This window comes from Hippoglossus stenolepis, chromosome 23 (assembly GCF_022539355.2).
Source record: "Hippoglossus stenolepis isolate QCI-W04-F060 chromosome 23, HSTE1.2, whole genome shotgun sequence".
Lineage (NCBI taxonomy): Eukaryota > Metazoa > Chordata > Actinopteri > Pleuronectiformes > Pleuronectidae > Hippoglossus > Hippoglossus stenolepis.
Window position 1 is genome coordinate 15,526,941 of NC_061505.1, and position 23,123 is coordinate 15,550,063.

The 23,123-nt window shown below is 39.5% G+C and overlaps 1 protein-coding gene and 1 long non-coding RNA gene across 2 annotated transcripts in view; one reads left to right on the plus strand and one right to left on the minus strand.

Annotated features, from left to right (window-relative positions):
* Positions 1–23,123, plus strand: part of LOC118102230 — a 60,921-nt gene that overhangs the window by 33,237 nt on the left and 4,561 nt on the right. The window lies entirely within an intron of this gene.
* On the minus strand, positions 536–21,873 carry LOC118102242. Its single transcript, XR_004694633.2, has 3 exons — positions 21,694–21,873; positions 19,875–20,020; positions 536–665 (listed from the first exon to the last, which is right to left on the minus strand). It is a non-coding gene; the product is annotated as an uncharacterized LOC118102242 (long non-coding RNA).

The following is a 23,123-nucleotide window of genomic DNA, read 5'->3' on the forward strand; positions in this document are numbered from 1 at the left end:
GTAGAGTTTAAAAGGAGGTGGAAGTTATCAGGTGCAAAGAAAAATGCTTTTAAGTTGCATTATGGGAAATGTAGGTCACAGACAGTCCTCCCTTGGCCTCTGCTTCCATGTACATTTTTTAAATAATTGTCTCTGACATCAACAGTCAAGTCCATGAAACTACAACTTTATAATGAAACAGGAAGTTAAACAACTTCACACACAAAATCTGTTTATAGAGATTAGGAAACATTGAGCTCTCACACAGAGCTCTCAACCTTATGGAGGTACAACACTCAGTTGCTGGAATATCCCTGGGATAGTTTTACTGATTATCACTAACACAGAATCTTGTTTTTATGTGCAACATATCAACAGAAAGACTTTCTACATGTTTTTGGGAGTATTAGTGTGTACTCATGATCTAGATATGTAGGTTGCTTCTTCCACACGTCTTTATGAATGTACTCTCCTAAAAGCACAGTTTATATGTAGAACAGTTAACCCCTCCCTCTCTTACCTTCCCTGAAGCCTCGTGGGGAAGGAACGTCTCTTACAGATGTTACAGTAGCACGTTGGAGGCCCAGCAGGCTGCAGGCTCGAGCCCTTTCTCCATCCGAGAGCTGCCATGCCCTGATGACCAGGGTTTTTACACACAAGCTTTTGTTTGCGTGTTTGAGTATGAACTGCAAATACATATATAAAATATCGTTGGCTTTATTATAATATATCCATTTAAATAGTGTACATAAATATTTTTCAGTTGTAACACAAAATATTTTAATTGTTTCACTCATCACATTCATGAACGCAAAATAAATGAGTTTAATTGGGGGACCGCCCCTAGTGGTTGATTCTCCTGATTTTCTTTGGCGGCCATTTTCTCAGTCTGATTTGAGCTGCAAGCCAGAGTCACTGCCGCAGGTGGAAGACCAAACCTTGGTGAGTAAATATATTTAATGTTTCCTGCTGTCAAATAATGTGCATTCCGTAATATTGACCGAAATATGCGGCAGAACAGCCACAAAACTTAATCCAGGCAATCTTTGCTCAGTTTTAGTCAACCAGAATTGGCGGGCAAATCTGGCTAGCCTGCCAGTAATGTCCGCCTTTCCTCGCTGCAGGCAGAGGACAGTGACTGTAACTCAATAAAGGTTTAAGTGAGTTATGAGGGTGACTTGCCCAGGTCTATAACCACTAGTCTTTAGTCTTAAGCACGGGCATTTTTAAAGCTACAATGTGTTTAGGAATTAAGTGAGCTCATATAGCCACACACCAAGCCGCATAACGCCCGTACAACGTGTCACGGTTGTCAGCTGTTCTCACCGGCAGCAGCTCTGTGTCATCATTATGACTTAGTATCTCATTATTATCAGATACTAAGCTGGCAATAATGAGATACTGGAGTTTCTATTTTCTTCACTACGCTGAAATGGCTCACAGATTTTGGACTCACAATTGATGAATTTCTGCGAAACTGCAGTTCATGGTAATCACTTTATATTTGTATGTTTGTAATTTTCTAATATGCTGTTCAGCATTGTACTTAAAAAGTGTTTTGTATTTGGGTTGCTCTTAGGCCTCCGCCACTGAGGGTGCAGAGAGGGACATTGCACTCTGTAATCATGTGATATCCACTATCTGAAGAGATGGAGATGTGGAGCCAGAGGATTTGGGAACGTGGATTAAGGCACTGTGTCATGGACAACTTAGGAAGGGTGATAATGGGTTCACTGCGCTGTTTGGGCTCATTAATGCTTTGATCTGAGTCTAGAACCTCCTGCTACACTTTCCAGTTTATTCAGAAATGAATTTGAATTGGTACAAGCTCACGGTAAGATACAGCAGCTGAAAATAAAGTTGTTTGTATGGGAGCGGTTACAGCCATAAAGTTCTGCACTTGCATGCTTCCTGGGTCCGGCCTTTTAATGACTGGATTTCCATGAGCTGGGAGAAGTATGTTGACACATGGAAATTCTGTCCACATAACTTCCCTTTCCATTCATGTGACTTTGACTCTGCCTACACCACTTTTGTACTGCTGCTCTTGTCACCTTCATGACTCTCAACTCAGGCCAAATGACATAAACACGATTTACTGTGTTTTCATTGAAGGTAGAATGACTTCTTTAATGCTGCCAGTCACTCTGTTACAGATTAGAAGTCATATTTAAATTACTGCTCTAATGGAGTTATAATGAGTTAAAACTGGATTCTGCTGGACTGTAAATGTTTTATTTACAGACCAATGTTTATTGCCTTGCTGTTTTGGGGACTTGGGGATTGGGTTAGCATTTATTTTTCTACCAGCTACAGAGTCATATTTAGAGCCAAACTGGTGAATGGCTATTTGAATAATTGTGATTTCACATTGCTAGATGTATGGACCTAAGGGAGATGTTTCTTTGTAAATTGGCTTTATGGCTGTATGGATGTCATGTTGAATAGGAGAACTCTGTAGTTTTCTTGGCCTCATCGCCAAAGTCACTCACAGAGCTGAGCAGATTACTATTTGTTTTGTGCACTGAAACATGGCATTAAAGAAAAGTGTGGTCTAAGTAAAGTTAATATATTATAAGTATAAATATATATGTATTTGTATTGATGTTGAACGAGGATTACTGTCAGGATTCGTGTTGCTTTTATTTCCTGATCAGTTTGTTTCTTGATATTTGCTGTATGTGGTGAACAAACAAAAAGTATTCAATGTTATTGGTTGGTTTTACTATGCTAGTTTCTGAGCTTTAAAATAAAAAAACCAAATAAGGTTTGTCTCATGCGTCTAAACGGGGATCAGATGAAAAGTACATTACTCTTTTTTAATTTCCAATTATATAATTTTGTGTTGACTAATCTAAAATCAATTTAACATCATCTATGTAAGATATTTTCATTTTAGCTGCCTTTAAAAAAGATAAGCTGGTGTTATGTAAATATACTTAACTAATCAACTAATGTAATTTAGCTTTATGTGAGTAGAAATTAGTTGGACCAATGAGAAGAAATTATATTGCAGGGATTTTATTAAATTGAGTTGAGCCAAATTGGAATCTGAGTTCACCCAATGAGTTATTTGGAGTGTAGCCACTTACAGGGGAAGTATCTTTTATAAATTAAAATAAATTAATTGATTCTCTAGGTATTTAATGAATTTTACTTTCACTTTTCAGAAAGTGTAACAGTGGATTGGCTGGTGTACTGCAGGAGTCTGTCCTAGTCCCAGGATGGTTGGGGCCAGTTCAGAGAACATGTTGTTCTCTCCATCCCGGGTTCAGCACAGCTCTAATACAGCCCTCAGAGTTTGAGACAAGAGAAGGTCCAAAAAGGCCAAACAGAGACACAGACAAAGGGAGTAAACAGTCCTGCAGATGCACTCGCTGGATTTTACTACCCAACAAATCTCCGATTCGCTTTTGCTCACCGGATGTCGAAACATAATACAGCTAAAACATGTTTGTGGAAATTTAGGCCCTATAATCAAACTACAGTGCCACTGAGTAAAGTATAATCACCACAGCCCAACAGTCCCCTTTAAATTCAACCAAGTTGCACTCAATCATGCCTTGATTTCTTTTCAGTCAAGATACATAAATTATTTCCTGAGAAATCATCAAAAATGTTATCAAACACTCTCATCTCGCAATCTTAAAGAAAGTGAAAAATCTCTGGACCCACAACAACATTTTATGAATTCCTTTCATGGTCCATGATGTGAAAATTGCTGAGGAGCCCTGATTCCTCTGTGGAGTATCAGAAACTTTCCCCATTATAGTAGCTGGGACAGAGATATCAGAAAGAAGCAGCTATTGAGACTATGAATGTCAGGGTATAGTGAAGACTACAGATGGGAATTTAAATATCAATCATTGTTGCATCACACAAACTCACCCAGTTCAGCCGCATGTTTCCTGAGGTAATGTCCTGTCAGTCTAAATAAACTAATAACTTTTTTATTTCTCCAGGTTTCTTGGAAGAACACAATGTGGTTTGAATGAGCAAACTTATTTAATGGTGTGTGTTCAAAGCTATGGAGCTAAAAGTAAACATAAATGTGTGTAAGATTTTGCAGAAAGGATCGATTGGCAGAAAATGAATATGAAATAATCCTACTGATGTTTTAAATCTAGTGTTTCATCTAACGTAAAAATTGTGGACTTCTTTCCCCCAAATGAGCCTCCCTTATATTTAAATACTTAAATTTATGCATCAGGAGCGGGTTTGAAGGGGAGCGAGCTGTGAGGGAACTTCAGCCAATATGCAACTGCACCACCACATCTCTACCAAATCCTGCAGACTGACTCTTTAAAAATGCATAGCACACATTGAAACCAGAAATTGGACATGGATGCTTGATATATCATTGGCCCCTCTGTGTAAAATTGCACTCCCTGATTTAGTAAATACTACACCAGCCTCCTGAGAACAACCCCAAGCTGGGGCTTGTCCTTAATATTGAACTTCATTATTTTCTCTTTCTGGAGGTCTGACAGGTTCTGACTCACAGACCTGTCAGACATATTCAGCCAGGAAGTGACTACAATTTGAAAGACATGTTGGTCTAATGTTTAATGTGTATTTTTCCTTTGATGCAGAAAACCTAGGTGGGAGGTTTATGCTGTTTGTCTGCTCCATTTTAAGGAACACATGTCAAATTCTGCATTGTAAGCTTCATTTGGACTCAGAGATGAACTGAAACGATGTTGGTGGGACTGAAGGTAAAATGTCAAGGTCACGGTGGACTCTGCTGTTCTTGTGAATGAATCACAAAACACTTTCAGGGAATTCTTGTTGGCATCCAACACAAATATTCACTTCAAGGATGATTTGATTACCTGAGGTCCAATTCTGAAACACATTCATAGACCCAGGATGATATAATACAGATGATGACACTCAACAACTCTGAGGGAGATGAGTGAATACAAAGAACTCCTGCCAGAGAGGATTTGCAATGCAAAGCAGCGAACAATGGAACAAGAGTTATCAAGTGTTGACTCCTTTTGAATTATTTTGTCACATTATATAATGTTATTATAATGTCACGTTTGTTGTATAACTGACACAAATGCTGCCAAAGAAACAGAAATAAACAAAATGGTGGAAAACACTTAATCAACAAATTTAATTACTACAATTTTAAGGCTGGTAAGAGAACTCAGGTGATCCAAGAGCTGAAACTTCCAAAAAGACAGAGACAGCAGGAGCTGGGACTGAACAGAAACCATGAAGAGGGGACGACTTGATACAGACAGAATAACTTGGAACCTGTGGTGAAACACAGGAGGTCAGGCACAAATCGCGGATTGAAGGGACCAACAATGACACACACATGGGGGAAGCAGGGAAGTGAAGGTCACAATAAAATATAAAATGGATAAATATGGACGTGAATTAAACTGAGAAAGTAGGGACACACAAGGAAGGGGAGATTCAAATACAGAGGCCAAATCCAAAAACACAAATATGCAAAAACAAAAGTGACTGCTACATAGAGTACTCATGTAGTGAGCCTAATGGAAAAGACAAAAAAGCTTCAGACACTAATCCGGGCATTTTTCGTATCGAAAAATTATGACTACTGCTACAGGAATAGAAAATGTACAACAACAACAACGTGGAAAATCCCAAATTAAATTTTGAAAATGTTTATTTTGCAGCTTGGCCAAAAAAAAAAAACATGTTGGATGACTGCCTTTAAATGGAAATAAACTTGTTTCCCACACTTTGTTGTGATGCGCCGCCTAGTTTTCTATTTACATTAGAAACGACAGGTCGGGTCATCTGCAGCTGCCTCCTCGTCTCCTCCCGTCTCTTCACCACGAGTGCAATGTATGATGGGATATATTGTTTGGTTAGTGACCAATGGCTGTACAATACTTTCATGATGACTGTGGAAATAAATGAGTCCAATACATTAAAAGAGAAAATCTGTGAAATATTTCTGACACCACTAAAATGGCTAACTCAGCATAGTGCACACACAGTGATTAGTGAGGGATTTGAACACAGCCATAGACTCACAGATGAACTGATTAGATTTCAGTTGGTGGTGGTTAACCTAGTAAAACATGTTTGCCCCCTCTGAATATGATATTTCAAGTCTGTGGTCTGGATTACTTCCCTGCATTTTGAGCAGTTGTCACTTGAAGATGTTGAAGATGAACAGATTAGATTTCAGTGGTCAAAGGTCAGGGTGACTCTCATATGTGTCCAGAAAACTTAAATGGATGCAGAAATAAATTGCATAGGTTGAAGGTGGGTTAATAACTACAGGGAAAGTCTATTTCTGAGTTTCTGTTTTTGTGGAATTGTCAGACAGGCCTGATCAAAGTGTCTTGTGGGCAACATGCAGCCTGAGACTAGAGGTTCTCAACAAAGGTAATAAAAGACCTGCTACTTCTTCACAAAGCTAGTATCACTGTAAACTTGTGTTTTTTTCTCCCCGTTCTTGAAGTGAAGCTGCAGGACTCTCTGACCTGAATGACCCTGCTGTGAAAGCAGACATTCTGAAATCAGCAAGTTTCCAAAATCCACCCTGAAACATACCTCATAGACCCAGGACAGATATAATACAGAGTTTGATGACATTGTTGGGCCATGTCTCAGTGTGAAACCACCTTCACTTACATGTGCCATCAAAGCCTGGAAGCTGCATGTCTTCCAAGTCTCAAAGGCCCCCAGGGCCAGCCAAACCAGAGCAAGGAACCTGTCTCTGTGGGGCATCAGAGGTGCAGAACCCCCCAGGGGACACAGGCTTCAACTCCCATTGTCACTCTGGACCCCATGACCTGTGAGGTCACCAATAATATAAGCCAGGTTTATCCAACTCTCATTCTCTATACCCTCCAAGGAGAGAAGGCGGTCGAGCCTCTTCTGCCTCTTCCCCATAACTTCTACAGGAGGGAAGGCTGTTGAGCCCTTCTAGCTCACATCTTCTCCCATTGTTATGACTAAAATCTATGTTTTCTTTTGAGTATGTGTCTGTGAAGATGGCAATGAAACTGAATCAAACAAATGTATGTTGGACAGGGGTGGGGCAGGCAGCTCTGGGGGCTGAATATGGGAAAACAAAGGCCTTCCACATAGTGACTGACAGTAGCCATACGGTTTTAATCTTGAAGTTGATTGTTGTGTGTGTGTGCTAGCTACATCGCAGTCTGGGGCCTTGCACCTGTCTGATAATGCCCGTTTGAGAAGACTGTACATCTGTGTGCATACATTACACTGTACTTAACTTGTTCTCATACTCTAACTTACTATATTACAGCATAACTCCATTACTTTATTCAAACATCACATACATGAATGCACTGTTTTCAAAAAATCAGAGCCATACCCTTAGAAAGAATTCACAGCTGCCACTAGGGTCTGAAGGATAGATAGGAAAGGCGTTTTGTCTTGTCTAGAAAATGCGCTTGCTATACTGAAAGCTCAGCAAGCTGTCAGCTGATTCAAGGCTTACTTTAAGTCACCAAACCAAACACTGTCAGAATGTAAGATTTCCTAGCTACTGCTGGGTTGAGGGACGAAACTGGGGAGCGGCTCCTCATCACTGGCGAATTCCAGTGCCTAGAGGCTGGGACCAGCCTGTGCACTAGCCACGTGACTCCTCCCAATGAAGTTCTACCCATTATTAATATAAATATTGCACCTGTCATCTGCCTGGGGCGACTTTGACTCTCCCTGGCGGTATTAGGCGGTTTGGGGCTGTACGTTGAGTGCCCATAGCTATGTAGTAGCTGTTCATTGCTTCTAATAAATACTTTTTTGAACCAGACCGACTTACCCTCTTTACCTAAGGAAAAAAGAACACGACACTATCCAATCCCTTCGAGGAGCACACAAAGGTGTAGCCCAGCCCATCTCACCATGAACCTCCAAGCCTCTAATTTCAATCCTTCACAGCGACTGATGTCCCACAGAAAACGTCCAGCAACTGAGCTACACAACTCAACAGGAACCAGCAAGACGGCTACAAAAACTGCCAACTGCATAGCAACTTCCTTTTTCCTTTCCAATGGATCATAACACAACTGGGCTTACAATTATACTAGGCTAAGCAAGACTGTCGGTCTGATTCTGTGTGAGGTTTATAAGTTTGATTTGTGGTGTTGTGGATATTTGGGCATGTTGAGGAAAGTAATGTTAGTCTGTTATGCTCTTCACAGTCTTGCATCCAATCTAGTAACTTTGTCTAATTTGGCACACACAGACACACACGACAACTCTCTTCACCTCTATTGCCTCTACAGGTCGTAACATTCCATTAGGGTGGGTTAAAAGTACTCTACAGACACACACATACCTATCTTTGTTTAGCAATTAGAATTGCTAGTAATTTGTGTTTTTATACTTTATTATATCTATATAATAAATGTTTTTCTTTCACAAAATGTTTTTCCATTAATGTTGCATAAGTGAATTTCAAGCAACCTCTACACTGTCAAGAACCCTACATCTCTTCAACTTAGCTAACTATCTATAAGGGTAATTGCTATAGTTATTAATTTAATTGTTAATCAGAGTTCCAAATTTGTAGTTAGAACCTTTATGAGACTAATCAATAAATTGGTTACATTTCCTTTCCTGTTATAAGTTCTCGAGGTAACTTTTAATCAATTAAGTTATTATTTAATATTAATAACATAATATTAATATTTAATATTTTTTATTTTGATAACTAACGTATTGAATGCTGAAAAGGCACACCATCTTTATGGCATCACGTTTGATGCATTATGGCACAACAACATCAACAACCCTGAGGAGATGAGGACATAAAGAACTCCTGCCAGAGAGGATTTACAATGCAAAGCAGCCAGAACACTGGAAAAGAAGAGTTATCAAGTGTTGGTTGAGACTAGGAAACACACAACATGCTGGGGCTGAGTTGGTGTCAGCCTAGAAGGACTAATCTGAGACATGTGGTGCAAATTGTGTTCCATGAACACATCCATGTTGTAAAGAAGGAACACTGATACCTGAAGGCAGGCTTCAATATCCAGGTGGTTGTTCGAGGATATGCAATAGAGAGAGAGAGAGAGAGAGAGAGAGAGAGAGAGGAGAGAGAGAGAGAGAGAGAGAGAGAGAGAGAGAGAGAGAGAGAGAGAGAGAGAGAGACCAGGAACCATTGTCAGAATAGCTGTTATAATGAAAATAATGCAGAGATGATAGCATTATAATAATAATAATATTATTATTATTATTATTATCATCCTATTTCATCCGATCTACAGACTGGATGAACTAGATGTTGTTTGCATCTTGCCTTTGCATAAAGAGTTCAACAGAACAATTTGACCATTTCAGCAGAAGATATGAGCCAAAAGTTACATTTCCTAAAGCTGCACTAGAACTAGTTGGTTAGGTACAGTGGTGTAATACTGGCACAGACAGTCCACAGAGCAGCATCAGGATGGAAGGGATCTTTACTGGTGTCTTTGTGTCTCTGTGGTCAAAGAATTTTCACTGTTTGTATGGATGACCCACAGGAAATCTGAATATAGAGATTAATTTGAGTCTCACATAACAAAATAACTGGTTTCATCTCAGGTGCCTCTACCTTTCCACATGCCTCTCCATCAGTACCACTTTTGTGTCTGATGCAAAGACTTGACTGAAGCTCAGAGCTACTGCAGAGACGTACACAGACCTGGCTGGCTATTGACAACACTAAGAAAATGGAAGAAACTTAAGAACACAGTTTCCGCCGCTGGTTACAGCTCTGAGGTTTGGATTGGCCTGTACAGTCATATTGACTGGAAGTGGTCAGATGGGTTCAACCAGAGTGGAGCTGAATATAGGAACTGGCAGTCTCCTGACCCAAACTATAAAGAAGCCAATCAGCTCTGTGTGAACATGAAGCAAAATAAAAAATGGCATGATTTTAACTGCAATAAACAGAATCCATTTGTCTGCTACAATGGTAATGATGTGCTTTATATTGATCTTTACTATACAACATAATGTGGCAAGAAGTGATTTGAAAACTATTGTGTGATCTCAACAACCCTCTTGTTCTCAAACTTAACTGCAGGAACATTAGAGGATCTGACTTTGTGCTGGGTGAATACAGCAAAGAATTGGTCTGAGGCCCAGAGGCACTGCAGAGAATACCATACAGATCTGGTCACTGGGAGGAACGACGCTGACAGAGTAGCAAGATACGGGAATTTGGAAACCAGTGTATATCAATTTGCATGGATCGGTTTGCAGCAGAGATCCTCAGATTTACTGGTCCGACGGGAGAATTCATCATTCAGCTCCTGGTATCAGGTTGGCAACAGACTTGAAGCCTGGCGAAAGTCAATGTGGTGTTGGGTAGATTTGGAGAAGGGAGGAAATCTGGAGGCGACTTCCTGCGAAAAAAGAAAACTATTTGTCTGCTACATGCGTGGATGGTGCTTCCTTGAGTGAAAGAGAGAGAACACATCCTTACATTAGTAAAAGCACAGTTATTGTCTCAATAGTGATTCTTATAACATTAATGCATTAATGAATATTTGATGTTTGTCTTGCTCCATTATGTTCTTTACAGTGAGAGAATCTAGAAATGTCTTGTGATGTACTTGAATGTTATCACTTCATTAATCTACTCTGTGATGGTTCCTCAAGACAAACTGACACTTTCGAACAATTTGACTTGTCTGGTTTCAGACTCCTTCACTAATTCCCTCCTTAGGAATGAGATTTGTGGATAGGGATATCAGCAGTTATTTTTGGCTGATTGGGTGCTAAAATTAGACAAAAATGTGTAAATTAATAAATGCATCAATAAATATATACATGCAACATAAAATAAAATGATTTACATGTCCTTCTATTTTCTTGACTTAAAATACCTTGAGCAGCACACATTAGTAGCTTCATTAAATATATGTACTGAAATAGTGACCAGCAGAGGTCGCTACGTGTTACCAAATTCCTCATATATCTCCAAACATGACTAGCTAATTATAACTTTTAATGGACAATTTCTCTTGGTAAACTGTGACATTAGGTCACAGTGGACAACCAACCATTACGGTAGCATTGATTGATCATATTTTAAAGGGGCAGTATTTTTAGGCTATTTATTTAAACCATTAAAATTTCAATGATAATGTTGGATTACTTTGGTAATGGATAATAAAAATTTATGTAACAATAATGCCACTGCCTGGCTAGAAAACACCTGAGGTAATAGAAACACAAAATAAAATGGAACACCTGGTTATATTGTGTGTTGGTTCTTCTGATAAAGAGATTCACTCCCTCCACTTCATTACATATTCTATATGTATGGGAATGATCCCCTGCTCTCACAAGGATATTTCTTTTATATACACCAGCTTGCCTGGCCATGCCCCTGCAGTTCACCCATAAAACACCTGTGTTGGCTTGAAATCCATTGATAGCTCTGACTGACACATGTCTCTGAGAGGCCTGAGAGTGGGAGAGATAGTCTTCACTCAGAGAACCAAGGTTAATGTAACTGATATCATCTGTTGTGATCTAGATTATCTCTAAAATATTTATATGTAAGGGGTAACTCTTTTAGACACCTCGTAAAAGAGATTGAGCAGATCCCACAGTTTTCGGTATTTGATAAATGTATTAACTTACAAATGCACGGTATTTCAGTACCAACCAGGTCAAAAAGCCCCATAGCATAATAAAAGGGCCAAGCCAGAGAGGGGCAGGAGGGCTGCAGAGGTTAGTCTCAAGATGCACCTGAGCAAGGGAACAACATTGGCCCTGCAAGATGCAGAGGTCAAAGGCCGAGGGATGGCCACTCTGTCCAGCTTGTGAACACTACAATGACACTCAGTAGAGGCAAACCTCCACTCAAGGCCCATCTGTCCCCACAACTTAATTCAAACTGCACCAAATTGCAGTAAATATCCATAACATCAGTCCCCTAAACATGTCTGATATTTTTCATCAAGATCCATGAATTATTCCCTGTGAAATTAACTGAATTGTTGCAAAACGCTCCTATCTCACAGTTCTATTTCTAATTCAATTAAAATTATTTTATTTGTATTGTATCAATCACAACATGTCCCTTACTATGTAAAGAGCTCAGATAATGTATGTTGTGATATGAGCGATGCTAAATATACACTAAATTAGCTATATATTATCTCTGGCACTTTAAGGTAAAGGAAGACTGAGACCTTATAACATTGTAGCTAAGTCCCAACAGCTCCTACAATGAGCACTGATTTACTGTGAGAGAAAACTCCCCATTAACTGGAAAGAAACCTAGAACCAGACTGAGTGTGGGCAACATCTGCCCCACCGGTTGGGTGAGAGGAGGAAATGGTGGGAAGGGCGGAGAGGTGGGTGAAAGTGGTGAGGAGAGAGAGGGGCGGAGGGAGACAGACCTTCTCTTTCTTCCTTCTTGAAGTGAAGCTGCAGGACTCCTCTGGACCTGGAATGACCTGGCTGTGAAAGCAATCATTCTGAAATCAGTAAGTTTCAAATATCATCCCTGAAACATATCTATAGACCTAGGATAGATGTAATACAGAGTTTGATGACATCAACAACTATGAGGGAGATTAGTGAATACAAAGAACTCCTGCCAGAGAGGATTTAGGTGGGTGTCCTGTGTGTTTGTGTGGGCTTGGTAGACAGTTGGCAAACTTTTGGAGGAAACTCATTCTGTTAGAGAGACGGCGCTCATCCCACTCTGGGATGGAGCAGCCTTCTATCTAGGAATATTACTCAGTCTATAAATGACAACCCAGAGTTAAATTTGCATGCAGAGCTGCAGTGCTACACACTCTCTCTGCGCTCCTCTGGATCAGCCGGGCACAACCACAACCCTATAGAGATTGTGTCTGTTCACGTCCCATTAAATTATGTTCATCAAACAAAATAAATAGAGGAGAATTCAAGTACAAAAATCTAATACAAATTAACACAACCTCTGGGTAACAGCTCAAGAAACAAAAGACTTTTAAATGTGGTCTTTTAAACATAAGATCATTATCATCAAAGGCCATTTTAGTTAATGAATCCAACCAGATCACAATATTGATCATTGTCCCTCACTGAGACCTGGCTGCGTCCTGAATATGTCAGCCTAAATTAATCTACCCCCAGTCATGTAAATACACCAAACCCTTAGACTTTGCCGAGGAGGTGAGGCTACAGCGCCTTTAACTCAGCTCTATCAATTAATCCTAAACCTAAATCTAAGCAACTCATTTGAAAGTCTTGTTCTTAGTCTCCACACCTATCCAGGAAATACTGAACAGCCAACTTATATTTACAGAAGGGTTTACCGTGTTCTGCTATTTATTCCTGAACCTTAAACGAATTCTGAGTTTTTATCAACCTAGTCCTAAATCAGACAAAGTTATTATTGTTGGTGACTTTGATATCTCATGTTGATACACAATGATAGCCTTAGCGTAGATTTTATTTCAGTACTAGACTCAATTGGTTTCAGCCAGTGTAAGCACCAACCTACTCATTGTTGTAAATCTACACATTTGGCCTTAATTTATCATGCGGTGTCAAAATTGAAATATCTAATACTACTTCAACATAATCCGATTTACAGATCATAATTTAATAACCTTCAATTTCATTACTGGGAATACATGCCACTAATAAAAACTCCTTCTAGATGTCTACCTGATAGTGCCAGAAGCAACTTAAGGGAAATAATTCCACCATTTAACCCTGTATTATCCTTCAATATAACCAACAAATTCTTTAAAACCCTAGCTCCACTGAGATTGACCATCTTGTTTATAGCTCTGTGTGTCAGTTACGATTAACATTAGACTCCAGCGCCTAAAAGAAACGTGGTAAAACATAGTAAATTAGCTCCTGTAATTTCCAACACAAATTAATTAAAACAAGGGCCAAGAAAACTAGAGGCGAAGTGGCTACTGCTGGAAAATCACTGCCTGAAAGAGGTATGGGGTGGATATAAGAAGGCCTCCACAAAGTAAGAGCTGCCTACTACCCACACTAATAGAAGAAAATAAAAATAACCTCAGGTTTCTCTTCAGCACTGTAGCCAGGCTGACAGAGAGTCACACCCCACCGAACCTAGCATTCCTCAACCCTGAATAGCAACATCTTTAGTGACCTTTCTTTAATGATAAAATTTAACCATTAGAAATAAAATCAACCATCTCCTGCCCTCAGTTGGTACTAATAATTATAAAGAATAGAAATTCCAGAACAGCTGAATCTTACTAATTATTTAGATAGCCTCTGATCACCCTCGATCAGCTGGAGCAAAAATAATCTCATCTTCTAAACCTACAACTTGTATCTTGATCCCATCTATCAAAATTACTTGAAGAAATTCTGGCCCAACAGAGGACAGTTCAGGATGTTCCTGCTGATTAACAGTGGTGATTTGTATGTTGACATGTCCAATTCCTACTACAGACCTGAAGTTCAACGTCACCCAGCCAATGGAGAGGAGTCTGTGCCATTAGCTGCAGAGATCTCCAAAGGCTGCTTGGAAAGGAGGGATCTAAGTGGCTGGATTCAGACATTGGGGAGTGCTTGTCTATCCATGCCTCTACTACATTCACTTGGGCCTGAGTCGAGGCATTTCAAGAGGGGACTCATTGATCGACATGAGACCAAGTGGCACGTTTCCATGAGATGTGCTAGACACTTTCTTGGTGGTGGCTGGGACGATGTTGCACTCCCCACGGCCGGCTGTTTTAGAGTGGCTGGCTTGTGCTGGTGGATCTCATCTGTCACGCAAAGCCACTGGCTGCCCTCTTCAGTGACCGCACCCTGTTTCCCTGGCTGTCTCTCTCTGCAGACAGCCGATGGCCCAATGTCCAGCTTGGCCAAAAACAGTGAGGGCCACCACCTTGGCCTGGTTGTATACAGTTGCTGCAAATGCCCCTGGTCCCAGATGATGGAGGTGAGGACGGATTGCAGGTGGGCAGGGGTCCGTGACAGGTGCCACACTGTCAAAGGTTTTGCCATGTGGGTGAGATGTTTGGTCATGAGGACACTTGTGCTGTCAGTTCTCCTTCAATAGCACGGTTAGTTTGTAATCTTAGTGGTCAATCTGTTTGAGTCACTACTGTCAAGCTGAGTCACTTCTACAGTCACTGGGCCTTCTTTTGTCTTGCTGCTTAGCATTACTTAATTCTTGGAAAAGTCTAGTACTGTTTTTGTCCCTGATGGGGCATCGAGAAACCGCTTAACTCAATAGTTAAATCACTTTTGTTAGTTAACATATCTCTAAATGTAATAGGTTTTATATGGATCTTAATCACAGTGCGAATTCACTTCTGACTCTGTAAAACTCCTTCTCTTCAATCAATCAAATTTATTTGTATAGCCCATATTCACAAATCACAATTTGTCTCATAGGGCTTTAAATAAGGTGTGACATCCTCCGCCTTTAAGCCCTTTAATCGAACTAAGTTTTCTGAAAACCTCAATACATTCAATATTTACATAAAAATTCCAATACCTCAATAGTTGTCAAGCAAGATAGTCATCCTTCTAATTTAGTGTTAGCTTATTTAAAGCTGGAAAGTCACCACAAATATACTAATGCAGATAAAATAACTGGGGTTAGACCAAAGATTCTGAGACCTTTTAGAGGAATACTTTCTTCCAAGAATGAGTTGACTGAACAGATAATGTTCAGCATCCATCCATGATCCATCAAAGCACTTTGTCAAGAAAACTGTGAAAACAAATGACCCACCCAAGTCTGTTCTGTGACGTGAATCCAACAGGAAACTCTCTGACAATTTTAGAGCTGAAGTAGCAGAATCAGAAAGAAAAGACATATGGAGCGCCTTTAAGTGGAATTACATGGAAAAAGCTCAAACGATTTTGATTGACATAAAGAAATCTGTTATCGCTTATATACACCAAGTCAAAAACACAGACCCTCTTCTCTACAAAGTAGACGCTTCTTAGCATCACGCCAACTTCTGAAATATGAAGTTTAACTTGACACAGAAAAACGTTCAAACTACAGATTCAAATCTAAATCCCCAATAAATGAGCCCTTGCTGGTTTTTGGTCGAACAACAAAGATACGTTTAGCTGGCGCTACAGAAAATGGAAAGCCAGTTAACTTGCTCTTTCACAGGGCCCACTGAAGAACCAGGTTCGCCAAGTGCCATGAATTCTATTTGGCCCACTCCACAGCAAAGAAACCAGTCGCACAGCAGTGACAGCTGACAACAGGATGGACTCCAAGAGGTAGAAGAAATTTCTGTACCACAGAAAACAGTGCTGGACAGGCTGATATGCACATGCAGCAAAGCCACATTGGAATAGATCTATAATCCAGGCTGAAAGCTTGTAAAGCAAGCGTTGCAATTCTATTATTTTAACAAATTTGAGATTTTAAAAGTGGACATTCCAAATGTAATATAGTTAGTGTTAGTTTACAGTTTACTCACCATGACAAGTTTTACTCCAGTCTGTAAAAACTATGAACTGTATATAAACATGGACGATACATCTCCACTTAAAGTTTCTTTAGGTCAACTGTTACTTTTAGCTTTTTCCATTTCACTCCACTTCACATTGAGGGGGCAGGCTGGCTCAGGTTTCCAGTCAGCCACCAGAGGGTAGCTCAAGACTTTGCCATCACTGTTAACACTTTATATAAAGTCAACAGTGAAAGAAGCCTTACTGTGGTGTGAGAAGATCTGTAAACCGGTTACTTTGGTCTGAGTTTGAAAATACATTTATAACTGAAAACCCTGAAATATAAACTGAGGGAGCAGAGCTTAAAGATGTGGAAGCATTAGTGCAAGAAAAATGCTTTTAAAGTTGCATTATAAATGTAGGTCACAGACAGTCCCTCCCTAGGCCTCTGCTTCCATGTAAATTTTAAATAATTGTCTCTGACATCAACAGTCAAATCCATGAAACTAAGCAACTTTATAATGAAACAGAAGTTAAACAACTTCACACAAAATCTGGTTTACAGTGATTAGAAACATTGAGCCTTCACAGAGCTTCTCAACTCATGGAGGTACAACACTCAGTTGCTGAATATCCCTGGGATAGTTTTACTGATTATCACTAACACATAGAATCTTGCTTTATGTGCACATATCAAATAGAAAGACTTTCTACATGTTTTTGGAAGTATTAGTGTACTCATGATCTAGATATGTGTGCTGTTTCTTCCACACGCCTTTACAGGAATGTACTCCCCTCCTAAAAGCACAGTTTATATGTAGAACAGTTAACCCTCCCTCTCTTACCTTCCTGAAGCCCGTAAAGGAGCCGCCTCAGATGCAGAGCACGTTGAGGCCCAGCGCAGGCCTTGAGTAATTTTCTCCATCTGAGAGTTTGCCATGTCTCTGATGACTAGGTTTTTACACACAAGCTTTGGTTTCATGTGGTTTGAGTACGAACTGTAACATGTATAAAATATCGCTACTTTATTATTATATATAACCATTTAAATAGTGTACATAAATATTTTCAGATGTAATATTAAAAATATTTTTATTGTTTCACCACGCATCTATGAATGCAAATAAATGAGTTTAATTGGGGACCGCCTCTAGTGGTTGATTCTCCTGATTTTCTTCATGCCATTCTCTCAGTCTGCTTTGGAGTCATGTCAGAGTCACTGCCGCAGGTGGAAGACTAACCTTGGTGAGTAAATATATTTAATGTTTCTGCTGTCAAATAATGTGCATTCTGCTAATATTGGACTGAAATATGCGCACAGCCGCCAAAATCCTAATCCAGGGCAACTTTTGGTCAGTTTTAGTCAAACTGAATTGATGGCAATCTACAGCTTCAGTAATGTCCGCCTTTCTGCAGAGTGACAGGACTGTAACTCACTAAAGGTTTAAGTGAGTTACAGTGGTGACTTGCCCAGGTCTATAAATTCACTAGTCTTTAGTCTTAAGCCACGTGGCATTTAGCAGTCAAATGTGTCATATGTAGAGGAATTATGAGTCTATATAGCCACACACCGCCGCATAATGTCCGCACAACGTGTCACGGTTGTTCACACCGCAGCGCTCTGTGTCATCATTATGACTTAGTATCTCATTATTATCAGATACTAAGTCAGAATAATGAGATACAGGATTTTTATTTTTCTTCGTCACGTTGAAATGGGCTTCCATAGATTTTGACCCGAAAACTGATGAACTTCCTTCTATGAAACTGCAGTTCATGTAAGAATTCTACTTTATATTGTTGTTTGTAATTTTCTTATGCGTTGTTCAGCATTGTACTTAAAACGTGTTTTGTATTTGGGTTGTTTAGGCCTCTGCCACTGAGGGTGCAGAGAGGGACATTGCACTCGCAATCATGTGGATATACACTATCTGAAGAGATGGAGATGTGGAGCCAGAGGACGTGGGAATCGTGATTGAAGGCATCAAAGTCATGGACAACTTAGGAAGGGTGATAATGGGGTTCATCATGCTGTTTGGGCTCATTAATGCTTTGATCTGAGCTTTCCAGACAACCTCAAGTACACTTTCCAGTTTATTCAGAAATGAATTTGAATTGGCACAAGCTCAATGCAAAGATACAGCAGCTGAAAATAAAGTTGTTTGCATGAGCGGGAAACACAGCCGACAAAGTTCTGCGACCTCAGAGATGTTTTCCTGGGTATGATATTTTTAATGACTGGATTTCCATGAGCTGGGAGAAGTATGTTCACATATGGAAATTCTGTCCACGTAACTTCCCCTTTCCATCTATGTGACTTTGTCTCTGCTCTACACCACTTTTGTACTGCTGCCTTGTCACCTTCATGACTCTCAACTCAGGCCAAATGGACATAAACACGATTTTACTGTAGTTTTCATTAGTTGTGAATGACCTCTTAATGCTGCCAGTCACTCTGTTACAGATTAGAAGCTACATTTAAATTACTGCTTTAATGAGTTATAATGAGTTAAAACCGGATTCTGTTGGACTGTAAATGTTTTCATTTACAGACCAACAAGTTTATTGCCTTGTTGTTTTGGGGACTGGGGGATTGCTAGGCATTTATTTTTCACCAGCTACAGAGCTGGGCATGAGAGTCAAACTGGTGAATGGCTATTTCTGAACAATTGTGATCAATATTGCTAGATGCATGGACCCAAGGGGAGACATTACTCTGTAAATTGGCTTCTTTATGGCTGTATGGATGTCATGTTGAATATTAGGAGAACACTGTAGTTTTCTTGGCCTCTTAATGCTGCAAGTCACTCTGCTACAGAGCTGTTAAGATTACCATTTGTTTCCAGTGCACTTCAAAAGGTTTAGCATTAAAGAAAAGTGTATTCAAGTAAAAGTTAATATATTATAAGAATAAAAATATATGTATTTGTATGGATGTTGAATTCAGGATTACTGTCAGGATTGTGTTGCTTTTATTTCCTGATCAGTTTGTTTCTTGATATTTGTTGTAAAACAAACAAAACAGTTTTCAATGTTGGTTGGTTTTTACTATGCCAGTTTCTGAGCATTTTAAATAAAAAAAAACTCAAACAAGGTTTGTCTCATGCGTCTAAACGGGGATCAGATGAAAAGCAATATTACCTGATTAATTTCCAATTATATAATTTTGTGTTGGACTAACTAAAATCAATTTCACATCATCTATGTCGATATTTTACTTTAGCTGCCTTTAAAAAAGATAAGTTGGTTTTATGTAAATCAACTTAACTAATCAACTAGTTAATGTGATAATGTTATTTTAGCTTTATGTGAGAGAAATTAGTTGGACCAATGAGAAGAAATTATATTGCAGGGATTTTATTAAATTGAGTTGGAGATACAATTGAATTGAGTTCACCCAATGAGTTATTTTTTTCAGTGTAGCCACTTACAGGAAGTATCTTTTACAATTAAAAATAAATTCATTGATTTCAGGGTATTTAATGAATTTTACTTTCACTTTTTCAGAAAGTGTAACTGACCAGTGGATTGGCTGGTGTACTGCAGGAGTCTGTCTCAGTCTCAGGATGGTTGGGGTCAGGGGGTAGTTCAGAGGAACATGTTGTTCTCCTCCATCCCGGTTCAGCACAGCTCTAACACAGCCTCAGAGTTTGAGACAAGAGAAGGTCTAAAAAGGCCAAACAGAGACACAGACAAAGGGAGTAAACAGTCCTGCAGATGCACTCGCGGATTTTACCACCAACAAATCTCTGATTCGCTTCTTGCTCACTGTGGATGTCTTGCAAACATAACACAGCTTTAAAACATAAGCTTGGTGGGAATTTTAGGCCCTATAATCAAACTACAGTGCCACTGAGTAAAGTGCATAACTCCACCAAGGCCCAACAGTCCCCTTAAATTCAACCAAGTTGCACCAATCATGCTTGATTTCTTTTTCAGTCAAGATACATAAATTATTTCCTGAGAAATCATCAAAAATGTTATCAAACACTCTCATCTCGCAATCTTAAAGAAAGTGAAAAAATTCCTGGACCCACAACAACATTTTATGAATTCTTTCTATGGTCCATGATGTGAAAACCAAGGAGGAGCCCTGATTCCTCTGTGAGCATCAGGAACCTTCCCCCATTATAGTAGCTGGGACAGAGATATCAGAAAGAAGCAGCTATTGAGACCATGAATGTCAGGTATAGTGAAGACTAATATATGGGTATTTAAATATCGATCATATTGTTGCATCACACAACTCACCCAGTTCAGCTGCATGTTTCCTGAGGTAATATCCTGTCAGTTGTCTAAATGAACTAATAACTATTTTCCAGGTTTTTTGGAAGAACACAATGTGCTTGAACTAAAAATTGTGGACTTCTTTCCCCCTTAAATGAGCCCCTTATATTTAAATACTTTATATTTACATCAGGAGTGGGTCTGGAAGGGGAGCGAGCTGTGAGAGGAACTCAGCTGCAATATGCAACTGCACCACCACATCTCACCAAATTCTACACACTGAATCTTTAAATGTGCATCTTACTGAATCAGGAATTGGACATGGATGTTTGATATATCATTGGCCCCTCTGTGTAAATTGTGGCCCCTGATTTATGAAAATACTACACCAGCCTCTGGAGAACAACCCCCCAAGCTAGCTTGTCCTTAATATTGAACTCATTACTTTTCTCTTCTGGACAGTCTGACAGGTCTTGACCATGACCTGACAGACATATTCAGCCAGAAGTGACCACACTGAAAGACATGTTGGTCTAATGTTTAATGTGTATTTTTCCTTTGATGCAGAAAAACCTAGGTGGAGGTTTTCAGGTTGTTTGTCTGCCCCATTTTTATGAACACATGTCAAATTCTGTACAAAGCTTCATTTGGACTCAGAGATGAACTGAAACGATGTTGGTGATTGAAGGTAAAATGTTAAGGTCACGGTGACATTTCAGTTCATGTTCTTGTGAATGTGATATATCACAAACACTTTCAGGGAATTTTGGTACATCCAACACAAATATTGACTTCAAGGATGATTTGATTACCTGAGGTCCACCCTGAAACACATTCATAGACCCAGGACAGATATAATACAGAGTTTGATGACATCAAATAACCCTGAGGGAGATGAGTGAATACAAAGAACTCCTGCCAGAGAGGATTTACAATGCAAAGCAGCCAGAACAATGGAAACAAGAGTTATCATGTTGACTCATTTGAATTATTTTGTCACATTATATAATGTTATTATAATGTCACGTTTGTTGTATAACTGAACACAAATGCTGCCAAAGAAACAGAACAAAACCAGAAGTGCAGGGAAAAATAACAAATTGAATTGCTCACACTCAGAAGGCTGGTAAGAGAACTCAGGTGATCCAAGAGCTGAAACTCAAAACAGAGACACAGGAGCTGGACTGAACAGAACCAAAGTGAAGAGACGACCTGACACAGACAGAATAACTGAACCCAGGTGAAACACATGAGGTCAGGTGCACACAATCACAAGATTGAAGTGACCAACAATGACACATGGGGGGAACAGGAAGTGAAGGTCACAATAAAACAGGAAATGGCACAACATGGACGTAACTAAACTGAGGTGAGGGACACACAAGGAAGGGGAAGATTAAAATACAGAGTACAAATAAAACACAAATATGCAAAAACAAAAAGTGACTGCTATATAGAGCACTATATAGTGAGCTCATCGGAAAAGAACAAAAAAGCTTTCAGACACTAATCCGTGCATTTTTTCTCCATCGAAAAATTACATCATTGCCACAGGAATAAAATGTAGAACAACAACAACGTGGAAAATCCCAAATTAAATTTGAAATGTTTATTTTGCAGCTTTATTGTAAAAAAACATGTTGGATGATCATCTTTAAATGTGGAATTAAAGTTGCTCTGCTTCTATTTACATTAGAACGACAGGTCGGGCTGTTCCTATTGCCCTCGCTCCTCTCGTCTCTCCATCACGAGTGCAATGCATGATGGTATATATTGTTTGGTTAGTGACCAATGGTTGTAAACTACTTTTCATGATGCATTGTGGGAAACAATGAGTCCATTACATAGGGTATACAAAAATCAGTAAACATTTGGACACCACTAAAAAATGGCGAACTCAGCATATAGTGCACTATACAGTGATTAGTGAGGGATTTGGAACACAGCCATAGACTCACAGATGAACTGATTAGATTTCAGTTGGTGGTGGTTAACTTATAAAACATGTTTTGGCCTCTTGAACATGATATTTCAAGTCTGTGGTTCGATCATTTCCTCACATTTTGAGCAGTTGTCACTTGAAGATGTTGAAGATGAACAGATTAGATTTCAGTGGTCAAAGGTCAGGGTGACCTCATATGAGTCCAGAAAAACTAAATGTATGCAGAAATAAACTGCACAGGTTGAAGGTGGCAAACAACCACAGGGTGAAAGTTTATTTCTGAGTTTCTGTTTTTGTGAATTGTCAGACAGGCCTGATCAAAGTGTCTTGTGGGCAACATGCAGCCTGGAGACCAGAGGTTCCTCACTGTGTTGTGAATAAAAGATCCAAGTACTTCTTCACAAAGCTAGTACCACTGTAAACTTGTGTTTTCTTTCTCTTCTCGTTCTTGAAGTGAAGCTGCAGGACTCCTCTGGACCTGAATGACCCTGCTGTGAAAGCAGACATTCTGAAATCAGCAAGTTTCCAAAATCCACCCTGAAACACATTCATAGACCCAGGACAGATATAATACAGAGTTTGATGACATCAAATAACCCTG